The following is a 21,825-nucleotide window of genomic DNA, read 5'->3' as shown; positions in this document are numbered from 1 at the left end:
CGACGCCCAACGGTTATTACGTTGCACGTGAATAGCCGATCGTTCAAAGCTTTCGTCTGTTGCGTCTCGAACGTCTTCGTGGTGGCACGTGGAGTTTGCTGCTCGTCGAAACATCTACGTCGCGGTATCGACGGTCACGAGGAGAATATACGCAATTGTATGGTTGATCAGACGAACAAGATTATTACGCGTTTATTTTCAACTTGTTCTATTTGCGTCGAATTCAAGCATAAACATCAAAAACATTTCGCATTGTGCTTTCCTTTGGAGCACACAAAATTACTGACTTTTTTAAATATGTTCTGCTAGTATTCGAGGAGAAAAATTTCCAGAATACAAGTTCCTCGAGAACAAAAGAAAGCGTATTATCATTCCTTTCTCTGGGATCTCTCGTTTTTGTTATTGTTCGTTTCTTTATGAACGAGTTTCTACGAAGAGACTAGCTCGCGAATCATCAGCTTGCTCCTCATTAGCATTACGATACCGCAGCCGGATATGATTCAAACGAAAATAACTTCCGTCATTGTTCCGTACATGTGACAATAATAGGATTCTTTTTTTAACGAAAAGAGAACGAGAAAGTGTCTTATGAAAGGTCGATTATCTACATACGTCAGTTGTAACGTAACACCCTCCAGATGGTCTTTGAAAACGTTTCAACCCTCGACGTGGGTGACCCATTTCTTATCGAATCGCGGTGCAACCGGAGCAGTCAGATAAGGAAGCAATCATTTTAAGTCACACAAGACCTACGTTACTGTACGAGTTGAATAAATCATGATAAACAATGGGATACACTTCTGACTCGACATTCATGCTAAAATAATAGATTTTTAATACAAGAATAACACCTTTTAGCTGAATACATAGATGTAAATTTTATTGAAAGAACAATAATAATAATAATAATAATTGGAGGAAAATCAATTTGAAAGGATTAAAAGTGATGGAAAGTTTGGAACGAAGCTTTTTTTCTTTTTTGACGATGACCTACATATATTATTATTGATCGTTTCTTGTGAAAGGGCCTGTATATTTCAGCGCAAATGCTTTAGATTCTTTGCATGCACGTATATGTGCGCGTGTACATAGCGTCATATAGGTTGTACCTACTGGCAACCTGTTGCGGGTCGCAATTTTTACGAAGGGTTCCGGCTCGTCTAGCGAAACTGACACCAGCTGTAAATCATTCCCACGGCGTGGACATGCATCTTCGGATCGGCGACTGGTCCATTTGCGATGCGAAGTTATGTAAAAATGTTCGATCGACGTCGGGCAAAAATGCTCAGTCACTTATAAAATATGTATGAAGGATTCGTCGTCGCGCGATTAATGCGCTTTAAAGGCCCCGAGCCGGCTGCCAAGTTTGCGCGGTTTAACGTGCTCCAGATTCGATTGCGCGCTGAAATAGGATTACGCGTAAGAGGATTTCGTATCGTGCGTGTAACCCATCTCGATGTAAATGACAAATCAGTTTCTCCTGAGGGAGACTGTGATTGGACTCCGTCTTTCACGATCTTAACCCTCGGACGGGCTTACATTATGAATTGCACAAATGTTTATCTGTCTGTGCGACACAGCGAGTGAAGAAACTAGGCAGAACAGATCGTGGGAATTCGTATCACCCTTGACGAAAATTAGATTCGACCATGGCGAGCGACCAAGCTCATAATTAAAAGGCTCCGGCTGTGTTAATTCGTTCCTTCTTATTCAGCCCTTTAAATCCCGCTTACGGGCGAAGAAACCCTTCCTTCTCGTCGTGTTACCATGAATTAAAGGAGCTGTTCCTCTCTCTGTTGCTCTTCGGGCGACTTGCTCCGGGGCTGAAGTGGGGGAGGACCAAATCCATTATTTGCCCTAAGTGAGTTATCACTGCCATCCTCTCGGCTGAGTTTCAGCAGCTTCGCGTCTCGACTCGCGTACAGACCGGTCGACGGAAAGTCGCAGCGTGGGATTCACCACGTGCCGCCTCGCCTCGCCCTGTTGCGACGAATCAAGTAATTCTTTGCCCTCCTCGCCTTTTCCACCCCCGTTCTTCCCTTTTTCAACGATTTACTTGCATCCATGGATAACCGAGCTCTTCCTCCTCCATCCACCCATTCACGCTCATTTTGACGCGCAACCCGTCGATGTAATCGAACCGATAATCGCGTCATACTTTATTTATTTGAACGGGATAAACTCTGGGTTACAATATTACCGAACGATGTTAGGTTAATGTTGTATGATAGTGATGATAGTCATGTTTAGCGCTACCGAGTTTGCTCAAAAGTCGAAAAGATCATCCACCCCCGCTAAAACCAAGGTATAAGATTGACAAACGAACAATAACAAAAACGGGATATCCCAGAGAAAGGAATGATAATACGCTTTCTTTTATTCTTGAAATTTTTCTCCTCGAATACTAGCAGAATATATTTAAAAAAGTCAATCATTTTGCGTGCTACAAAAGGAAGCTCAATCATTTCTTTAAGCACAATGCGAAATGTTTTTGATGTTTACGTTAACCAAGGTACATATATTCTTGCGCTAAATCCAAGAGGTCAGAGATAGATTCAGACTTGCGAACCGAGAACACGCGTATTTGTCGTTGTTGCAACCTCTTCTTTTACGAAGTTCAGTTCGTTGAGTCGGCCTGTCACCGCTAATGAACCATATTATTAGAAGTTGGTGTAACTCTTTCACCAAGATTCCAACATTAGTAACAAACAGTAGGTCAAAAGTGTGAACGAGTGTCGTTTCTACAATAGGAAACAGAGCAAGTGCCCTTCGATCTTTCGTTTATCTTGTCACTGCGGAACCGATGTGACAGACATCCAATGTTCCTCCAAGAAATGCATCCCCATGAGAAACGAACCATCTTTCCAGGATTAACGGATCTTTTTCTGTTGCCGATATTCTCGGACCAGGCAACACCAGCGAGCAAGCATAAACGTTCGATCTGTTTCATTTATTTACAGGCTTGCAGAGGATAATGGACGGATGCTATCTTGGTAGAGTTATCCTCGTGAAATCCAGGTGTTGATCGATTGTCCTCGGATCGTATTTTCGTACGAGTCCCGTTTAGCTTCGTGCTTTTTCAAACCTTCTACTGTCAATCTCAATTAACTTCACTTTATACGTATTTATTTATATCGAATTAGAAGTAATGATATCGGTATGAATTTGAATCTTTTTTAAGCATTAAGATGGTCGACGAGGATTTCGAAGATTTTGTACGAATTAGGGATCGAGATGCCGAAGAACGAATCTCTGTCGACGGATTTTGGCTAGTAACGTCTGTGGTAGCTGGTCGCGCGCGGTTTTATGTGCGTACGGCTCGACGGCCTCGCGGTATGTATTACCGTTGATAGTACACACGGCGAAGGCATAAAAGCAGGCGAGAAGGAAAGAGAGGAGCGTAGTCATCGACAAAGCTTGGTCGATCGGTTGAAGCGTGTACGTTAGCAACGGGGGCGAGGATAACGCGTTTGGCCGCGGAATAAAATCCTCGAGTGTCACGTTTTACTGCGCTGCGTCGCCTTTATGCAGGCTACCCTTTATACCCGGCTGCCGTGGCACGGAAGGAAGGATACTATTTCACCAGTATTACGATCCGCCAAGCATTCCTGCTCGCTGTTGCTTCTCTTCAAGACTGCGAACATCCAACCTTCGTACACCCAGTGTTTCGCTTTAACCGCGCTTTCGGTTGCTCGTTTTCACGCGATCACGCCTCGGCTCGCTCGGCTGACGTACTCTATCGTCTAGACCTCGTCTTTTCTTCGAGTTAACCTCGACGTATAACTGTGCTCTTTACGAGCTCGGCTCTTTAAAACATTCGTTAGGTGACCGGGATTTTATTCTTCTTTTTGTTCAACTAATTCTGTTGAAAAATGTATGATAATGGATTCACAAAACTTTCGGCTTGAATCTTGAAGCACGATACATCAATGCTCAAATCTCTTTCCTCCTTTTACTCGAGGCATTCAACAAATTGTGAAACAAATTCTTATGGCAGATTCTTAAAACTTTCAGCATGAACCTCTTGTAATTTATAAACTACATTGTTCTTTTTTTACCAGAACTTCGAGGCGGTATTATAAGAGGATACATAGCAGCTGGAATTTCTTTTATCGCTGCATTAAACTTTCCAACAAATTGCATTAGAAAAATTAGTGTAATGAATTCTTAAAATTTTCAGCGTGACCCTCGTATAACACACAGTTTATTCGATCATTTTTCAAGTAATTTTTATTTAACTTATATGCAATTTTTCAAACCGATAATATCAATTTTTCTTTTTCTTCTATATAAACAAGGTTGTTATCGATGATGAAACGGTAAGATAGTAGAAAACTCATCGAGTTTGTATTTGAATTATATATTGTTGCGTTTTTACTTCTCGAGCTAGCCATCCTTTACGTCTTGCGTTCACCTAGGCGCTTTTGTTTTGCACGTTCAGTTTTTAGTTTCCTTCTTGTTCGGCTCGACCCGACAACGTTCTACCAGGATTTTTTCCCCCACGGTAGGATCATTAATCTGAATCTACCATTAAAACAAGGAAAACAGTTCCACCTATCCATCTTCTTTCTTGCTTTTCAATCATTTTTCTGTCACGATCTAAATTAATGACCTGTTCGTTGGTCAGACTTTTCTATATTGTGTTCTGCATCGTAATGATGTTCGCTTCTACTTCGTTTTAAATTCTCCTCCCAGGATATTCCATCCGACCTCTTCTTCGGACAGGACATGCAAGGTTAGACTAATTGAATTCGACTCGATTGGAGGGTAATCGATTTGGTATAGTTTGTACGGAAAATTTTCTATAAAAGCCTCATCGTTTCCAGTTAAAAGATTAATATCTATGCTTTCACCTTGTTCCCTTAATGCAAGCCACGTTTTACTTAGCCAAGGCGCGTAAACTGTGTAAAATAAAAAGGTAAACAGAGGAAAATGGCGTGTATAAAACACAGGACGACGGTGAGTTTTACGTAGTTTCCCTGTTGGAAAAGTAATATCGTACGTCGCTTATACGGGCGGAAGAAAGGCTCGTCGAGCTCGTGCATCGCCAAATATACGATTCCCGTGGAAAATTTACGATTGTACGATTTACTACGAGCTATCCTATCGACGCGATAAAATTTCACGACGCGTATGCATAACCATGGCGTTGTACGAAGAACGAGGTGGGCAGCGTTGAGGGATCTTGTAAATTTTTCACGAGCCTCTAATGTGGCGGCAGGCCAGATGTTCAGAAGCGGTAGAAAGCGTGTTCATCAAGGGTCGTGCGTAGTTTATCGTGGCCACGAAGTCGTAGATTGATATCTTGCAGGAATAACGACAATCGTCGGCTGGCACCTGTGCAATCCTGACGAGTAATCGAGTGAAATTGTCACGTGGCTCGCCAGAAGAAACGCAGATAACGAGGCAAATGATTATTAATTGTTATTGTCGTGCTGCGAACCGCTACGCGATTCCCGGACAATCGTTTGTTTCCGCTCGAAGCTTTCACGACGTTTTCCTGTTGTTCGACAACAGACATATTTATCATCGAGTCACCTGCGGCTCGATGATGTCGATGCAATTTGTAAAAACGATACAATCTGAGCTCGTTAGAATCCGAGGAGGATAATTAGGGTGGTGTCCTTTTGTCTATCTTTCGAAATGGCTAGAGATTACTCGGGCTCGGGCGAGATTCGACAAGCGACGAAGTGGCGCTATTCCATCGCGATCAACACCAAAGCGATTGTTTCTTGCCGTCCGCAGGAATGCGGTGCATTAGCCACGATCGATCAAGCGTCGCGTCGGGCAACCGGTCGCAACGGCAACATTTCGTTACGTTATGGCTGCATATTCCACTTAATTAGTCGATCCGTCGAGATGAATTGCCACGATTAAAAGCTGCTAGTCGGGTTTGTTGTTGCCCGCCTGCCGCGTATCCTCAGCTAACAGCATAGCGCGAGAAAGATGAGAGAAAATAGAAAAAGATCCTTGTCCGCTGGAGATGTTGGCGTCGAGACCGGCCAAGGTCTAACTTTAGACGCCGCGCGTCGTTTCCCGTGGCTCCCGTCGACTCGCGACTCAACTGCCGTGTTATAACTGCAAATTCTTTCGCGATAAATTCCCCCGAGGCGTCCGACACAACCCTGGCTGCTTGCCTGCCTACACCCCTTCGCCTCCTCTCTTCTGGCTGCTTTTTAAACGGGCTTATATGTATCTTGCGCACCCATGCGCGCCCCTATGTCGGGCCAGCAGCTTTACCGACTCGGTTCGTGAAAGAAACTCGCCGAGGAAACGACGCTCCACGTTTCTACCCTTCTCCCTCTGTTTCACGAGCCGAGCGTTAATTAGCGTACCCGTAATTTTCTGACCCGGGGTAGAAGGGGGAGGTGTGGTCACGGGGTGTTTACCGCCGCCAAGGTTTCGGTCTAGTACACCAAACGGAGGGATAGTCGTGCACGTTTAGGGCAGATTTATTTGTTAACCGCCGATCTTAAAGGAGGTTGCTCTGTTTTGCCAGACTTTATTGTTTCGTTAACCGTCGCGTCGCGTCGCGTCGGAAAGGATAGGATTGTTCGTTGAAATTCCGTTGGATATTTATCAAGAGCCGGTGTCTTAGTCTCTGGTTTTATTCAAAAAAGATTAGAGGTAGACGTTCGAATTTGCCTTGCCATCTCCTTCCGGAGAGCTTTTTTTTCAACGATACAGACTGCGGATCCGTTGGCGTCGAAGAGAAAACATTCTTGAAACAGGGTTCGGCTGAATTGCATCGGGTTCATGACCTGGCGCGTCTCAAGCCACTGATTCACTCGCTGTCTTCAACCCTGTGTTTCCTTTTGTCAGGCGTGCCACGCGTTTCGAGAGGCCAGACGATGATTTCACACGCTGGATCTCCCTCCGGCCCCTTCTTCGCCCGCTTGTCACTCGTCGACAGAGAATATTGCCGAGGAAATTCGCGGAGCAACCGCGCTCCGCGATCCGAACCGAGGCAACGTCTTCCCCGCGTGTGCCATTCGGCGACAAGCCGGGGACACGTGTAATTACGGGCTTTCAATTGTTGTTTCCTGTCCTAGATAAATTTGTCGCGGCAGATGCGTCGCTTAATAAGTTCGAAATCTAAGCCGTCAAAGCGACGGGAATATAATCCTTTGTTGCCGTTTGTCGGGCTTTCCGGAAATTCCTTCGAGGCTTCTGAAGAGCTTTCAGACGTCGACGACTCGTGTGAAACGTCGTCTGTCTGTCTGTCTGTCTGTGGTGGTTGTTCAGAAAAGTCTTAACAAACATGATTAATTTCCAAGCGCAAGATTAATATTCATACAATATCTATCTCTGTAAATAGACGTTGCCCATTCCCAGACGTTTCCAACCAGATCGCAGTTTTATTTTCTCCAATCTACGTTACTCGCAAAATACGTGCATTGAATCGGCTCGAAACTATTCCATCAGGGAATAAAGAAGGATGAATGGAAAGGGTGGAGAACCTTGGGGGAATAAACAAGCGCATCAACGTATTTCCCCCGCGCCGGGGCGCGGTGCGGCGCGTTCAGCTAATGACCTGTTCGCGAGTTTGGCTGGAAGAGGATGGAAATTCAGGGATTCTCGCGTGGCAGGAAACGAATCGTCGATGGGACGGTCCGATCGCTAATTCCTTCCGAGTCGAGAACTCCTCGGCAGCCTCTCTCCGATTCATTGAACCTCCTCACCATCTCTCCCGGCTTCTTCGTCGTCTTTTCACTTCTGTTCTTTTTCCTCTCGCTTTTCTTCCTGTACTTCTCCTCTCGCTTGGTCCTCCCGCCCTCTTCGTCCACGATGCGCTCCGCGTTGGTATTCAAAGACCTCATAACAGACTCCTCGTTCATTCTGTCTCTCCCCCTCTTTTTCCAGCTTTTTCTCATCCAAACCGGCCGGCCATCCTTCTTCTTCCACTTGTTCCTCGGTCGATCTTCTATCGACAAAGGTACGCGGGCGCTGCTGTTGCTCGCGCTGCCCGTTTTCCACGGAAGAGAAACGAGAGCAAGGAAGGAGGTAAGGAGGTGTGAAAGGAGAAGACGGTAGCGGAAGGAGGAGGTGGTGAAGGAGGATAACGAGAGGAGTAGGCAAGGTGGAAGGACGACAAAGAGGCCGACACAATGACTGGCCTTTTCTCGGCAAGGTTTGAATATATCGGCAGCCCCATGGAGGGGTATGAATTGGTAATAGAGGAAGTCGAGGTCTCGCCTAACCCCCTTTGCACCACCCTTCCACCTTCCACTCTCTCTTCCTCTCTCGTTTCTCTTTCTCTGTCGTTTATTTTCTAAGAGGTCGAGCTGACTCTCCTATCTCTAGATAATTTGTGCCCTTTCTTCCTCCTTCTCATCGTCGTTCCACTTCTCTTGGTGGTTCCACTGCATCTTCGAAGACCATTTTCTCACGATCTGCCGTAGGAAGAGCCGTGCCTGACCGTGTCTCTCGTTTAATCGATGCGCCTGGATAACCGATGTTCCACGGAATTTATGATAATGAAAGTCGCTCGAATTCCTACAGGTCTGGGATTCATTGTTTCATCGCCTCGGAGAAAACTAACCCCTCTCCGGACGTCCCGTCTGCGAAATCCTGCCACGATTTACGCGAGACCAACCGAACGCTGGTTAACCGGTTGAGAATCGCTGCTCTTTTCTTAAAGAATCCCGTGCACCCGCCCGTCGAATGACGAGAAGTCTGCGGCAAAGAAGCTACTCATTATCATAACATCGATCGCGCATTCGATCTGCCCCTTTTATCTGGGAATTTTAACGGTATGGAAATGAAATGTATGCGCGTCGAATCTTCTACCACCCCTTTACTACCTTCTTCCGTGGGCCTATGAAAATCTATTTTTTTTAAGTAGGGCTGCTCGAAATTTTCCAACTCGACCCGACACGTTCGAATACCCGGAAATAAAAGTAATATTAATATCAATAATTAAATACTAATGGCAAGGTGGCAAATTTTAAAGTGTTACACGGAAAAATGAAGAAAGATAGGTACGCTTTAAAAAATTCCCTCGACCATTATCCGAGTGTATCGCGACGATCGAGGTTGGGCAGCAAGGATTCCGCAATTGAATTTCGATTATCAAAGCCGGCTTTCAGAGCGTTGCCCTTCGTGAGTCAGCTTTTATCGCGTCAGCGTCCGGACGATCGAAATTTGACCCTCCATCCGTAACGAAATTAATTAAAACGGACGGGTACTTGCTGGAATTGATATATCTCTGCCCCCCCCTGTCCCCCGTTCCCCGGTACCCCTCTCTGTCGTTTCACCCCTGGCCCGATAAAGGCCGATCCGAAGGAAGGATCGGTCGAGGAAAGCTTAGAGATAGGAGAATGTCAAAGAAATTTCATCGATGCTCGAGACACAGTACAAGATCGGTCGACCAGAAGTGGCTCACGTTTGGTTTCGATAAGTGTCTGTTGAGAGGGTAAATGCCGACGAACCGTCTACCGGGGAGTTACCGAAGGGGCTAGGATTTGTTCCTGATTGCCTTTTCGCAGGAAATCGATGTTGGATTAAAGCTTCCCGATTCGCAAGATGATTCGACCATTCTCTCGTTGGATTTCGGTGCCGATACTTATACCACTGTTTTCGATGTTTATCAGAGCTTTTCTACCCTCTAGGCTCGTTTATTTTCGCGTTACAAACCTTTGTCAAATGGAAGGATTTTCTATTTACACCGTTTTGGTTAGAAATATTACGCCCCACAATTTCTCCTTTCAGTCCGGCAACGTTCTTTCCTACTAAGAAAAGCCGAAAACGAATGGAATAAACGTAGAAGAAAGCCGTGGTCCGGGTTTATTCGTTCCGCTCGCTCCACTCCATCCGCGCAATAAAACGTCGCGGTGCTCGCGCGCGAGCATTGCGGGCATAAAGTTTCTTTTCTTAATTATCATTGCTTCGTTAATTTCTGCGCCGAGGTCGTAGATTCGGCCCGCGAGAGAAGTCCGCAAAAAGCGCGCAGACGGGCCATGGACGAAAGAGGAACAGAGTCAGACAGGAAGCGAACGACCGCGTTTTCCGGAATTAGGGCTCGAGTAACGTAAATATTTTCTGCCAGTTCGTAAACGATTAACCTTTCTTCTTTGGACTCGATATAATTCTTTCAGTTGTTCAAATAGCCATTTTTATTTCTTCTTACTTCGTTTCGAAAAAGAAGGACACTAGATTCGCTCTTATTCCTCGCGCGTCTGTACTCTGGAAAAAGCGTGACACGATTGCACGCGAGCAAGAAAAGCATTCGCGACAAAGAGAAGGAAGATCAAAGGAGAGGTCACGCGAGTTTAATCAACTCCCATGGGAACGGTCAAAGTTTCGCGCAGATTTCCCAACGAGATACAAAGGGCCGGTCGTGTCTGTAAAGAAAGAGGAAAATCTTTTCGAGAGGATGCTACGCTTTTGCCCCTGCATAACGAGAAATGTGAACCTGTATTCGCTTAATTGCGTTTTCTTATCGAAGATTAATACAGCCGGGGGAAATTCACTAGGGAAACCTTGCCGAGTTAAAATTTTATACAATGTTTCTTTTTTTTTCCAAATTCTACAAGAGTAACTTTGACAATTTTGAGAATAACTTTGCCCCATTTGTACCCTAAGGTTTCAACAAACGGCGTTGCATTATTCTATCTGTGCTTTTTCAAACCTTTCAGCGCGTGTTATTTTCGTAATTATTTTATGTCTACTGATAATATTGTTGCATCAAGAGCTGAATGCACCGCATCTATCTATTATTTACACTTCTATGTGTAAACAAAAGATGAACAATGTTTCATTTACAAATAAGCTTTCTTGAGATACAGCAAATAGACAGTCGATATACCCTTCCATTTTTATTATTTGTGTAATCAGTATTAATCATCGTTGCAACCATGTCGGTTACACATTATAAGACGGAAAAAATGCGTCTTTGGTCTGAAATGTAATAAAACCAGCTTGACGATACGGTGGTAGACGAAAGGATAGAAAAAGGAAGTGGAAGAGGATGTAGTAGAAAGTGAGCGGGGGAAGGACGTCGGCGGAAGAAGGGGGTTGTGTCGCTTTACGGAATTAAGGGCCGAAGGACATAAAACCCGTAGTACTCGAGTCTCTCTCTCTCTCACCCTTTCCTCGATTCCTTTTCCCTTTTCTCTGGCTGTATGCGTGCCGACAAAAGCGCGAGCCGCACTGAAAATGACACTATACCGCATCCCCTTCCCTCTCGTTTTACATACATGTTTTTTCGTTTTGTTTTTAAGAAGAAATGTACTTTGGCGTATTCGATCCTGAGTACACGCCGCACTCGTCGCGACGATACACGCGTGCGTCGAGTACGCGCAACGTGTGGCTCTCGCTGGAAAAGCACACGCCGGATCGTCGTTTCGAGATTCCTCTTGGAAGCAAGAGTACCGAATAATCGGCCGATGCGTGTACCAGCGTGTTCGCGTTTCAGCGGCTCGAATCCGCTGGATTTAACGTTTAACAGTTTCGGCATGAAACTCTCCTACCAGTATAGGAATTGTCTTTTTTTTTTCATTATTCCTTTGAAATATCCGCATGAAAATTTAATCCTTTCGCTGATAATTCGTGGAATCGTTTCAATGTTCTAATGGAATTTTTTATTTTTTTAGTTTATTGTAACCGATCGCTAATTAAACTACTCGATCGATAGAAGCGTATACCTATATACGTCGTGCGCAGTGAAATAAATTAATTACAGATGATCGATAACGGCAGGGAAAAAGAGGAATTGTATCAAGGATGAAATTAGTGCTTTCGGAGAGAAAGGTGTTATCGATGTCGAAATCGGGATGAAATATTGAAAAAATACCCTGCTCCCGACGGGAATCATTTTTCCGAATGAAACGATAGTTATTATCAACGCCATTCAATCGATGAAATTACATTTCCGAGGAAGAATGCGAGCCACGGTAATACGATAATCCGATTAACGACCTGTTACACCAGCGCACTTGAGGAACGTATCGTTTGTCTTTAGCTTGAAACTACCAATGTTCACCGTTATGTATCTATGCCAACCTATATACATCCCTGTAATGCTTCGGAAGTACTTAACCAGTAATCGAGACGGTTTGCTAAGCTTGTACGAAATTCATACATTATCGTCTGACGCGAGAAGATGGCGAAGTGTTTGCTGTAATTAGCAATAATTAATTTCATCCTCGAATCTATGAAATCCTTCGGCAAAAGATACAAAAATCTTTCTTCATCGATATTTATTTTTAAAGTACTCACCCAAGTTTTATTGCAAAATTTTATATTGTTTTTTGAAAATAAATTTCTTGCTTGGTTAATTTAAATGATTCGGATTATTCAAATTATTTATCGAGAAAAGAAAGAACGCAAACATAAACGATTGAATTCGTTGGAAAATTATGCGAACCACGCCCTGCTTAGCTCTTCCCGCGGAGCAAGTCGCCGCGATTCTCGACCACTTTCCTCCGCCGCGATTTACTCCCAGATAATTTAATCCCTAAACAAACATAACCTTCCAACAACAATTCGATCCTGAACGCTATTATGCAATAACTCGTATGCACGAATTTCCGCTTTATCAAGTATAACATCGAGTTCCGAGCTGTTTCAGCGTCTACCTCAAACGAAAACTCTTTCGCTTTAATTTTATACTCTGAATTAAAATATCTTTCTTAAATAAGTAGAACTATCAGCGACTATTCCACGAATAAATTCCATCCTTAAAAACAAAAATGAGGAAGAAATATTCAAACTACTATATAAATAGCCTGAATTAAAGCTTCTTCTTAAAAAGAACCAAGTAGCCAGTAGAATGATCCTCGATTAAAGTACTTTTTGTACTCCAAAACAAAAACGTTTTCCTTGATTACGCTTCTCTCGATACATCCCTGCCTTTAGTACCTTCGTGGAAAAACAAGAAAAGAGGAAACATTTAAACCACTATATAAATAGATCGAATTAAAGCGTTCCTCTAAAAAGAGAAAGACTCTTCAGTAGAATGATCCCTGATTAATCTATGAATAAGTCAGCATCAAGGACTTTACACTTTTCTCTACTGCAAAACGAGAACAACGTTTCCCTCTTGATTACGCTTCTCTCGATACGTCCCCTCCCTTAGCGCCTCTGCGAAAAAAAGAGAAGGATAAATATTCAAACCACCGTATAATCCTCGTCCTCTGCCCATAATTCTATCCTACACCCTCTCACCCTACACCCTTTTCCATCTCTCACACGGCCAATCCAAACTCGACCAACAAAACATAAAAACCAAACGTAAAAAAGAAAAAAAGGAAAAAAAAAGGGAAAAAAGCAGAATAAAATCCGAGGACGATCCTCGAAAAAGCTCCGGTCACCAGCATCCGACTCCCGGTTTTCCCACACGCCTGAACATCCCAGCCATCCCCGATGCATCGGACACACCCTGTATACACAACGTCGTGTCCGCGTCCTATCTTACGAGAAGTTTCGTTGCGTGTATGCGTGGATGAGTTTTCCCGCGCGCGGCAACCGTCGTCGCGACGCGATTGGCGGATCGAAGTTAGCGCGGGAGGCCGTTAGCCCTCGTGCACGTGGAGGGGCTCGTAGGGCCAGTTGGAGGGGCTGGGAGACGCGCGCGAGCCGTTTCGGTGGGGATATCGCGGATAGAGGGGAGTTATAGAGGGCATGGAAGGGGCGATAGGGGTATCGAGGGCGCTGAACAAGGAATAGTAGGGGAAATAGGGGAAGCAGCGGAAGAGTGGAATAGTGGCGAGCGTAGTACGTAGCTCGGGCATAGTATTACTACGCAGCAGCGAGATACTACGTAGTATCCGAGAGAGTGTAGCGCCCCGCGGGGTTGCGTCCATTGATCCCCTCGGCTCTCTCTCTTCGCCCATTACTCGGAACCTCCTCTCTTTCTGATATTCTGTCTCGTTTTCCCCTCTTCTTCGTCAAACTTTCTCTCTTCGATTCCTGCATTTATGCCGCGCCTCTCTCTCTTACACTCTTTTCTCTTTGTGTACAACTCTTCCTCTCCGTCTCTCTTATTTTACGCGGCTTCAATCTCTTTCTCGCCGCTTTAACGCCGATGCAGACGCGACCGTGCCGTATCCGTACCGTGGACGGAAAAAAATATTAACGCGTTCGCTTCGATTTTCCTATATATGAAATCGGCATTTTTTCTTTTATATATCTGCTTAGTTTTTCTTTCTTTCCCTCGTTCGCTTCATATTTCTCCCAGCTTTTCCCCGATGCTTCTCCTCGTTTCTTCCATTTGCGTGTAATTCTCTCTTCGTTCTCCTTTCAGGCTCTCTATTCCATCCGTATCGGTCCGCGTTCGTTCCTTCTTCTCCTCCCTGCGGCCTTCCTCCCGTTCACGTTCCCATTCGCGTCCGCGTCCTCTTCCCGTTTTTCCGTCCTGCTCTCGCTCGTTGTTCGCGTTCCGTTGGCGACGGTGGCGGGTAACCAACCCCATCGGCAACCCCACGCAATCCACGGCCGCGTCGTTCGATAGAGGCCGATGCCTTAAGCTCGAATCACGCTGAGTCAGCCGGATTCGGGACGGCGAACTTTCGCGGATCCTATGTTCTGTGTTCGATCCGATGAAAATCCTACGGAATAGAGATCAAAGGCGCGGCTGGAAATGGAAAGAAAGAAAGAAAGAAAACGTATATCGTGGGGGATAGAGGTGGTCGAGCGTAGGTTTGCGCGCGAGAGCCAACAAAGACAGCTAGTTTCTTGATATCCTGGAGAACGTTTTGTAATCCGAGTTGATAACGCTCCGCGAACAACCTCCCCACCTGAATGTTCCAACTTATTTGCAGGAGATTTTCTTGGTTCTCGATGGAATATTCTTCGGATCGAATACTTCCTTTTTTTTCTCTTTAAAGCGATCTCGAGCCTTGGAGATTCGATTTTAATTGAAGATTCTTAACGCTTTGATTCGATTAAAGTAATAATGCGAACACTTTTAAAAGTCGTAGAGATAAATCCTCGAATCGAGTAACGAGTGATTAGAAATTTGTAAGAAAAAAGGGGTTCGCTCAAAGCTCAAAGGGAATGCGTTTCCACGCCGAGCAGGTCCAATGTACTGCGATTTCCTTTAATCTGAAAGAAGCACGCGTTTTGAACTTTTCATCGTTTATGCTGCATCGAGAGATACACGGGTGTTAACGTTCGCGACTGGTAAACGAAGCGCGGAGAGGAGATTATCTCCTTCGTAGAAATCGAGCGCGACTTTTCCGACCGATAACATGGTGGAAATTTTTGAATTGATCGCAGAATGACAATATGTCCGGCGCGTCGAAACCTTTCGATTCCCTTGTGGCGGGGATTCGAGGCGCGGCTCGTCGTAAAGTTCAAGGCGAGTTAAGTCGCAAATACGTTCTTCGACTCGGTCCGGTGCATCGCTGTCGACTTGTTACACTAGTTGCACTTTACTTATGTCCATCGATGAATTTATTCTGTAATTTTATTTTATTCCATCAAAATATTACGGTGCTGTAACACATACATAATTTTTAATATTCAATGATAGGGTTTAGGATGAAATCACTAGGAAATTATTGAGGAAACACAGTAAGTAAATTTTCAATTTACCGAGAACTGAAATTCAAGTACGAAATAATTTTAATGAAAGATTTTTCTATATTATTTTAATTATTAGTAATTATTTATCACTTACATTTAGTGAGATCCTTGCTGCAAAGAAGCGACTAGGAGTCGCCATACGATTAACTTAAACTCTGGACGAGTCCATTTTCAAATTGCCACCCTTAACAATCAAATTGCCCCCCTGTGGGGCGTGGGTTTCACGTTGAGAAATCCTGACTCTAAACTTTATAAAGGGTTAAAAAAATTACAAATTTTAACATAAAGAAGGGTTACCTATCTCCATCAACATAGTATTTTATAAAATCACACTTGAATCTGAGTGAAAATCGAGCATTGAAGGGATTGCGATTGATTTCTCGAATTCTAATTTTCACGCTGCAAAACGTAGCTCGTTATTTCCACCCCTGGTATCGCGTGCATCTTCCAACACACGTTTACTGCACAGTCGCATCATATTCGTGTTGTACGCGGTTTGTGTGCACTGAAATGGAGCCGCATTGGAAAGTAGTACGGCTGTGTTTACAAACAGTAAAGAGTCGTGGTGAGAGGGATGGTAGCGGAAAATGAGAGGCAAAGGGGTGTCAAAGCCCGCCGGGTTTCGCAGCTTACGCATAGCCGTATCGTTTATTGTCCTGTACTTCGTCAACGATGTTCGATACCGAAAAAACCTTTTTCACCCAGCATCAATTTTAATTTTTTCTTTACGAATCGTGTTAGGTTTCTTCGTGCAAGTAAAAATATAATTTTATATATTCGTAAAATGAGGAAAGAAGCTTTCAAATTCGATTGTTTCGTGGAGTTCGTGATTCGTATTTCATCCCCTTCGTAATGAACACAATTTTTGTGTTTTGTTTTCGAAGGGGAAAACAGGGATCTCGTCCAATCTGCGTAAAACAGAATTTTTACGCGACAGGCATGCCGGCGCCGCGCGTCGAAAAGTAATTCACCGTAAAATCGATAGTTTACGTGATGTGTCCACAAAGTATCGTTGACCTGTCGGCGTTAATACAGAGAGCCTCTTCTATGCACCCTCTTAACAGCGGCTTTGAATTATTAAATCGACTTATGGCCTTGCTCCGTTCGGCTTTAGATGTACGCAGGAAACCAGTTTCACCTGGCAGGCTAATCTACCGATTTGTTATCGATGTCTACGATGCACCTGTGCTTCGTGTTACTCTAGAACCGATCCAAGGAACCATCATCCAGAATAGAATCGAAGATACGCACAGTCCGATCAAAAAGTTTCGCGATTGATCTCTTTCATTTGAAATTTTCTAATGGAAAACATTTTTTTTCCTCCTGTCGTTTGACACTTATTACGCGAGATTAAGAAGGACGAATTGGTTGTCAGTGGAACACGTTGAATTTTAATTTTGCCAGACTTACGCGTTCGTATTACTTACCTATCTTCTTGGAACTGCAATATCCTATCTGTCCGACGCATTCTGCTTCGCCGGGAATCATCTGTCTCTAAAAATGCTGTAAATTAATGTTTGAAAGATAACGCGAACCCGGTGTTTGCGTAAAAAATTGAATAATTCTTAGGAGGAGAGGTAAGAAATGATTCTTGCAGAGTCAATAGATATCCTGTGCTGTAAAATTTAATTTGTACTTTATTTTATTACGACGCAATCGATGGTCGATACCGTCCTTTGTGCAAGTATGCGGCCGTTTTTCGTTTACACACGTCGTTGCAAACAGGGGTGATTGTCCGTAGACCCTTTCTGTCAACCCTCCTGGACCATCTATCTGTCTGCCCTTTCATGTTCTATATTACGTCCTCGGTGTACTCGATTCCTGACCTCTCGCCAAGCTTCACCATCCCTTCCCCCATGTTGCTTTAATTATATCACTAAAAGAAAAATAAATGACGAAACTAAAATCTCGATCAATTTGAATAAGATCATCGTTGCGAAAGAAAGCTCGAAAGCAAATAAAGAGAAAAACAATGTTTTTGTCTGTAACAAGGGGTAGATGGTATGTTTCCATTAGTCTGCTCGACGGTCGGAGGGATTTATCGATTCGCTAAGGGACAACGATTAAAAACGCGGGGAAAGTGAGTCGACGACACGCGTGGAACAATAAATCGAAGCTTCCGCTTGCATGGATGGCCGCTGGAATTTCGCGATATTTATGGGGGTTATTCATTCGGCTTACGGTGGCGTGGAACTTCGTTGCGCCTAACGGTGCGGCTCGTTCCCGTTACTTCGCGTTCGCGTTTACGTTATTAGGGGATGGGAGGGTAGTTTTCATAAATCGCCGTCCCTACCCGACGAAACTTTCCGCCGTTGGATTTTCTCGGCTCGCACCTCGTTCAACACGCCGTTAATTAGCAGTTGCCGGGACTTTTCCTCGGATCACGGTTACACGGTTCTTACGTTGCAGCCGTTACAAGCCGCGTCTATTTCTTTCTACCCGGCTCGACCTTTCGCGGGAAACTCTTTCAGGATCTGGTTTCTGTAACACGGAAGAACACTCCGACGTTCTTCGAAACTTTTCTCTCACGCCGAGCCTCGTCTCGCGTCGCTTTTCCGTTCGCGCACCCCTTTCTCGCGATTCTTACAGATTATCTGCATCGCGCGAAGAATTTCCAGAGATGGGACTTTTGTACTCGCTTCGGGCTCAGGTTTGAACCTGGAGCGTTGAAGAGGTTACATCCGACAGGATAAGTTTCTTATTCTGAGAGAAAAACGATAAAAAAAATATGACTTGTTAATTATTTAAACATTTATTGAAAAGTTGATTCTAAATAATTAGTATAATAGTATTGTTGTTGTTGTTGTTGGATTAATTCGAAGTTGAAGGAGAACAAAGTAACCCCTCGGATTCACTGCCTCATAAGAAATCCGTCTGAACGCATAGCAGGCACCCTTAATCGCACACGGCGGCGGGAACAGCGTGGCCTGAAGAGGGGCCATTGACTCGAAAACGCGAATAAATTCAAACGTATTGCGGCGTAGTTGAAGTCGAATAAAAGGGGAGAAGACGAGAACGGCTACAAAGAGGCTGGCTTTTAGGCAGACATGCATGCTCCTATAAAAACTACCCACGAAACAAGTTTATACCCTTGTGTGTGCCGTTAACCCCATACCATATTTATGAGCAGGGAAACACGCTTATAAGTGCTTCGAAGATCGTCAAACATTTATTTCTCTGAATTAACTTGTTTTAGAATATTTCATATTTATTTCATCGAATTTGCAACAAGTTCAAGTTTTTCCAAGTATTTTTCAACCCGGTGAGATGAACCTATGTTCAATGAGTTTCGCAGATCTCTAAAATTCTCTACAATTATATCTCCAAATTTTTAACCACCCTTCGCCTGTCTTTAACCGCGAGACACCCCTGAGAGTTGAGTCATTGACTCGTTTCGTCAAGAAAAACATAGACGGCAAATGTCTAAACACATTAGAGGAAAAAGAATAGAGTCAAGACCGAATGTTGTTAGAGGAAAAGGGACAAAGGGGTAAGGAAGGCAACGTCTTCTAAGCCACTTGGCAGACGTGCCTGTGGGAATAGAAAATCCCCGTAGAACCGGCCTACACCCCGTCGCGGTGGCGTTCCATTTATGTCCAGGAGCGTAGACACCTTGTGCAGTCTGCTTCAGGAGCGAAGGACTCTAAGCGCGGAACAGAGAAAACGATGATGACGGTGAAACGAAGAGGATAGGAAGGTGAAATGGAGACGAAGATAGGAGAGTGCGTGCGAGAGAGGGTGAAGATAGATAAAGAGAGAGAGGGAGATGAAAAATCGTCTGCGCGCAGGGGTTCCAGGGCGTTCACCCAAGGGTGGGTCCAGCTCCAGACACAACACTCACACCCCCCTTTTTATGGGGTGGTAAAGTGCCCCTCTCTCCTTCCTCTCACTCTCTGTCCCTTCTCCTTTTGCCTCTCCTCTTGCTGCTGCTGCTTCACTTCCCTCTCTCTTCATCCCTTCCATGGGGAATCGAGGGTGGAGTACGTGCGTTTACGTTGCTCCGTGTGTTATTTCGTTTCGTTGCGTGGTACACGCACAAAAGCGTGCCTCTCTCTCCCTCTTACTTCTACCAAGAGAGAAACTCTTTTTGTCTACCCCTATCCAACTCCCGCGCTACCTCTTCTATGTATACTTCGCTTCCTATCTATGCCAGTCATTCTTCCTGATCCACCGTATCTAACTATATAAACCTTCTCCACCGAGTGTACCGACCACCGATATCAAGCTGGTTAAATATTTTATAAAAGTCACCTGATGAATTCAAACGAGCTGAGAAGAGTCAGTTAGGTCCTATAGGTGGTCAGGGAAATTTCTTTACTGAATTTTTAACGCGTCGATTGGTCATCAGGGGCTGATGTCGTGGATTTAATCAAGTGGTTAGAAATTTTTTTTGTAATTTCTAATACCTTCGTCGCTAAATTAAGGTTTTTCATATATTAATTGAGAGTTTGAATTTCAATAATCCACGATAGAATATTTAGCTGATATTATTCGCTGGAAAATTCGTTCACGGGGAAGGTTCAAAGAAGCCGTGCAAAGAACAAGAGACACGAGTTGAGAACCCCTGTAATTAAACACCGGCAAATCCAAAGCGGCGGCCCATTAAAATATCCCCTAACGAGTGTGGGGACCACCCCGTAACCACCCTGTCTGGCGCAACAATGACTCACGCGCACCCCCGTGACTTTTGTATGCCGCCGATCGTCGATCGTTCGCCACCTAGACTCCTTCCCATACCCGGGCTCATTGATTTTGTTATGTCAACATTTGCAACTTCATCCTTACCACCCCCTGCCTCTTTCGGATTCTTCATCGATCGTTCGTATTCATTGGTACAAAAATACTCCAAGGGATTTAATTTCAAATAAATTTGTTTATTATAAATTAAATGAAGCAGATTGATTTGAATCACCCTGCTTATTCGTAGTTTCAAAGTTTTTCGTGAACTCGTAACGTTCGAATTAAACTCGGTGTAGAATGAAAATACGTAAGCTGCTTTGTAAACGAAACAAGGCAAATTAAGCTGACTCCGGTTGGTGGACGAGAGAGAAGTTTGATTTCCTGTGTGGTTGTCGCGAAGGGTTGCAAGTAACGTTTTCGAACGTAGTTACGACCGAGTATTTTCTCCACTACCGTTTGTATTATCGAACATACCATCAAACTTGCGTTCTGTTTTTGGAAAGTTCGTTGGAAAAGGGTGAGGTTAACGAGTCCCCGGTGCTAAAACTAATTACGTACCTGTAGGTACGTATGCGTAAGTGGATTAACCATGGCTGGAGGTGAGGTGTTTCTTCTTACCTTTCTTCTTTCTCAGTCTCTCGCATTTCCACCCTTTACTTCTTTTTTCCTCCTCACGGCTCATTGTAACGGAGTACACACTCCAAACACGAGTGGTACCCTCTTTTCTTCGTGTACATTCTCCTCCCTCCCCCATCCCCTGTTTCTCTCTTAACTGCCATCTTTGAAGCACTCGCACGCGTTACCGGATTCCGCGAATCCTTTTGTCTCATTCGAGGCAATTTTCGTTCCCTTCTTTGACAAAATTAAGGGAAATAGTCGTGCGATTTTCATTGCTTTGCATCCTGCGGGTCATCTCGAAATTCTTGAGAAACAGTGTCCTTCTACCTTATATTCTTTCCTTGGAGGGAGTGATTCAAGATCTCGATGAAATATGACAAATTTCTTTGGATAATGATCAAAATTGTCGCAATAACAACGAGTTTACGAATCGATGCTCGTAAAATTCGCGTCGCTTGTACAAAATAGAGCGGATCAGTTTATTATCCTCGATCGGAATTCGCGTAAAGTCGGCAAGTTCGATTAACCGCGTCCGAGTTTCTTAATCCCCTTGGGAATCGAATGGCACTAGGGTTTCGGTGTTTCAGCCTCGTCTTGGGAATGGTTGTTCCGAGTTTTCGGAATTCCGAGCACGGCTAAAACGCGAGGAAAAGCGTAGGAATAAATAAAGCGAAGTCTCCGCGAGCCAGTCGTAAAAGTAGCGCAATAAAATATCGAGTGGTAGGACCGTTGCTTTCTTGCCTCCTCGATATACTTTGCTCCCACGATTATTTGTATTTTGTTATGGTCCACCGACGGCGTGTACGCGAAGAAACAACCACACTATACGCGGTTAACTCTTGTTCGACCATTTTGTTATTTCCCTCAACTTTTCCTGGATCCAGCGTGAAGAAGAGAGGACATTTAAAACGTTGATTTACGGCCACGGGACGAACTTTAGGACAAAAATGTCCTCGTGCCGTTCGAACCGCTCTTTACGAACTTCTCGTTTTACCACTG

At 44.3% G+C, this 21,825-nt stretch overlaps 1 protein-coding gene across 1 annotated transcript in view; it reads left to right on the top strand.

Moving 5' to 3' along the window:
- LOC114875379 (3-phosphoinositide-dependent protein kinase 1) overlaps positions 1-21,825 on the top strand; it is a 313,058-nt gene that overhangs the window by 64,039 nt on the left and 227,194 nt on the right. The window lies entirely within an intron of this gene.

Source organism: Osmia bicornis, chromosome 5 (assembly GCF_907164935.1).
Source record: "Osmia bicornis bicornis chromosome 5, iOsmBic2.1, whole genome shotgun sequence".
NCBI classification, from domain to species: Eukaryota; Metazoa; Arthropoda; class Insecta; order Hymenoptera; family Megachilidae; genus Osmia; species Osmia bicornis.
Note: the sequence above shows the minus strand (reverse complement) of the source record. Positions and strands in the feature narration are given on the sequence as shown.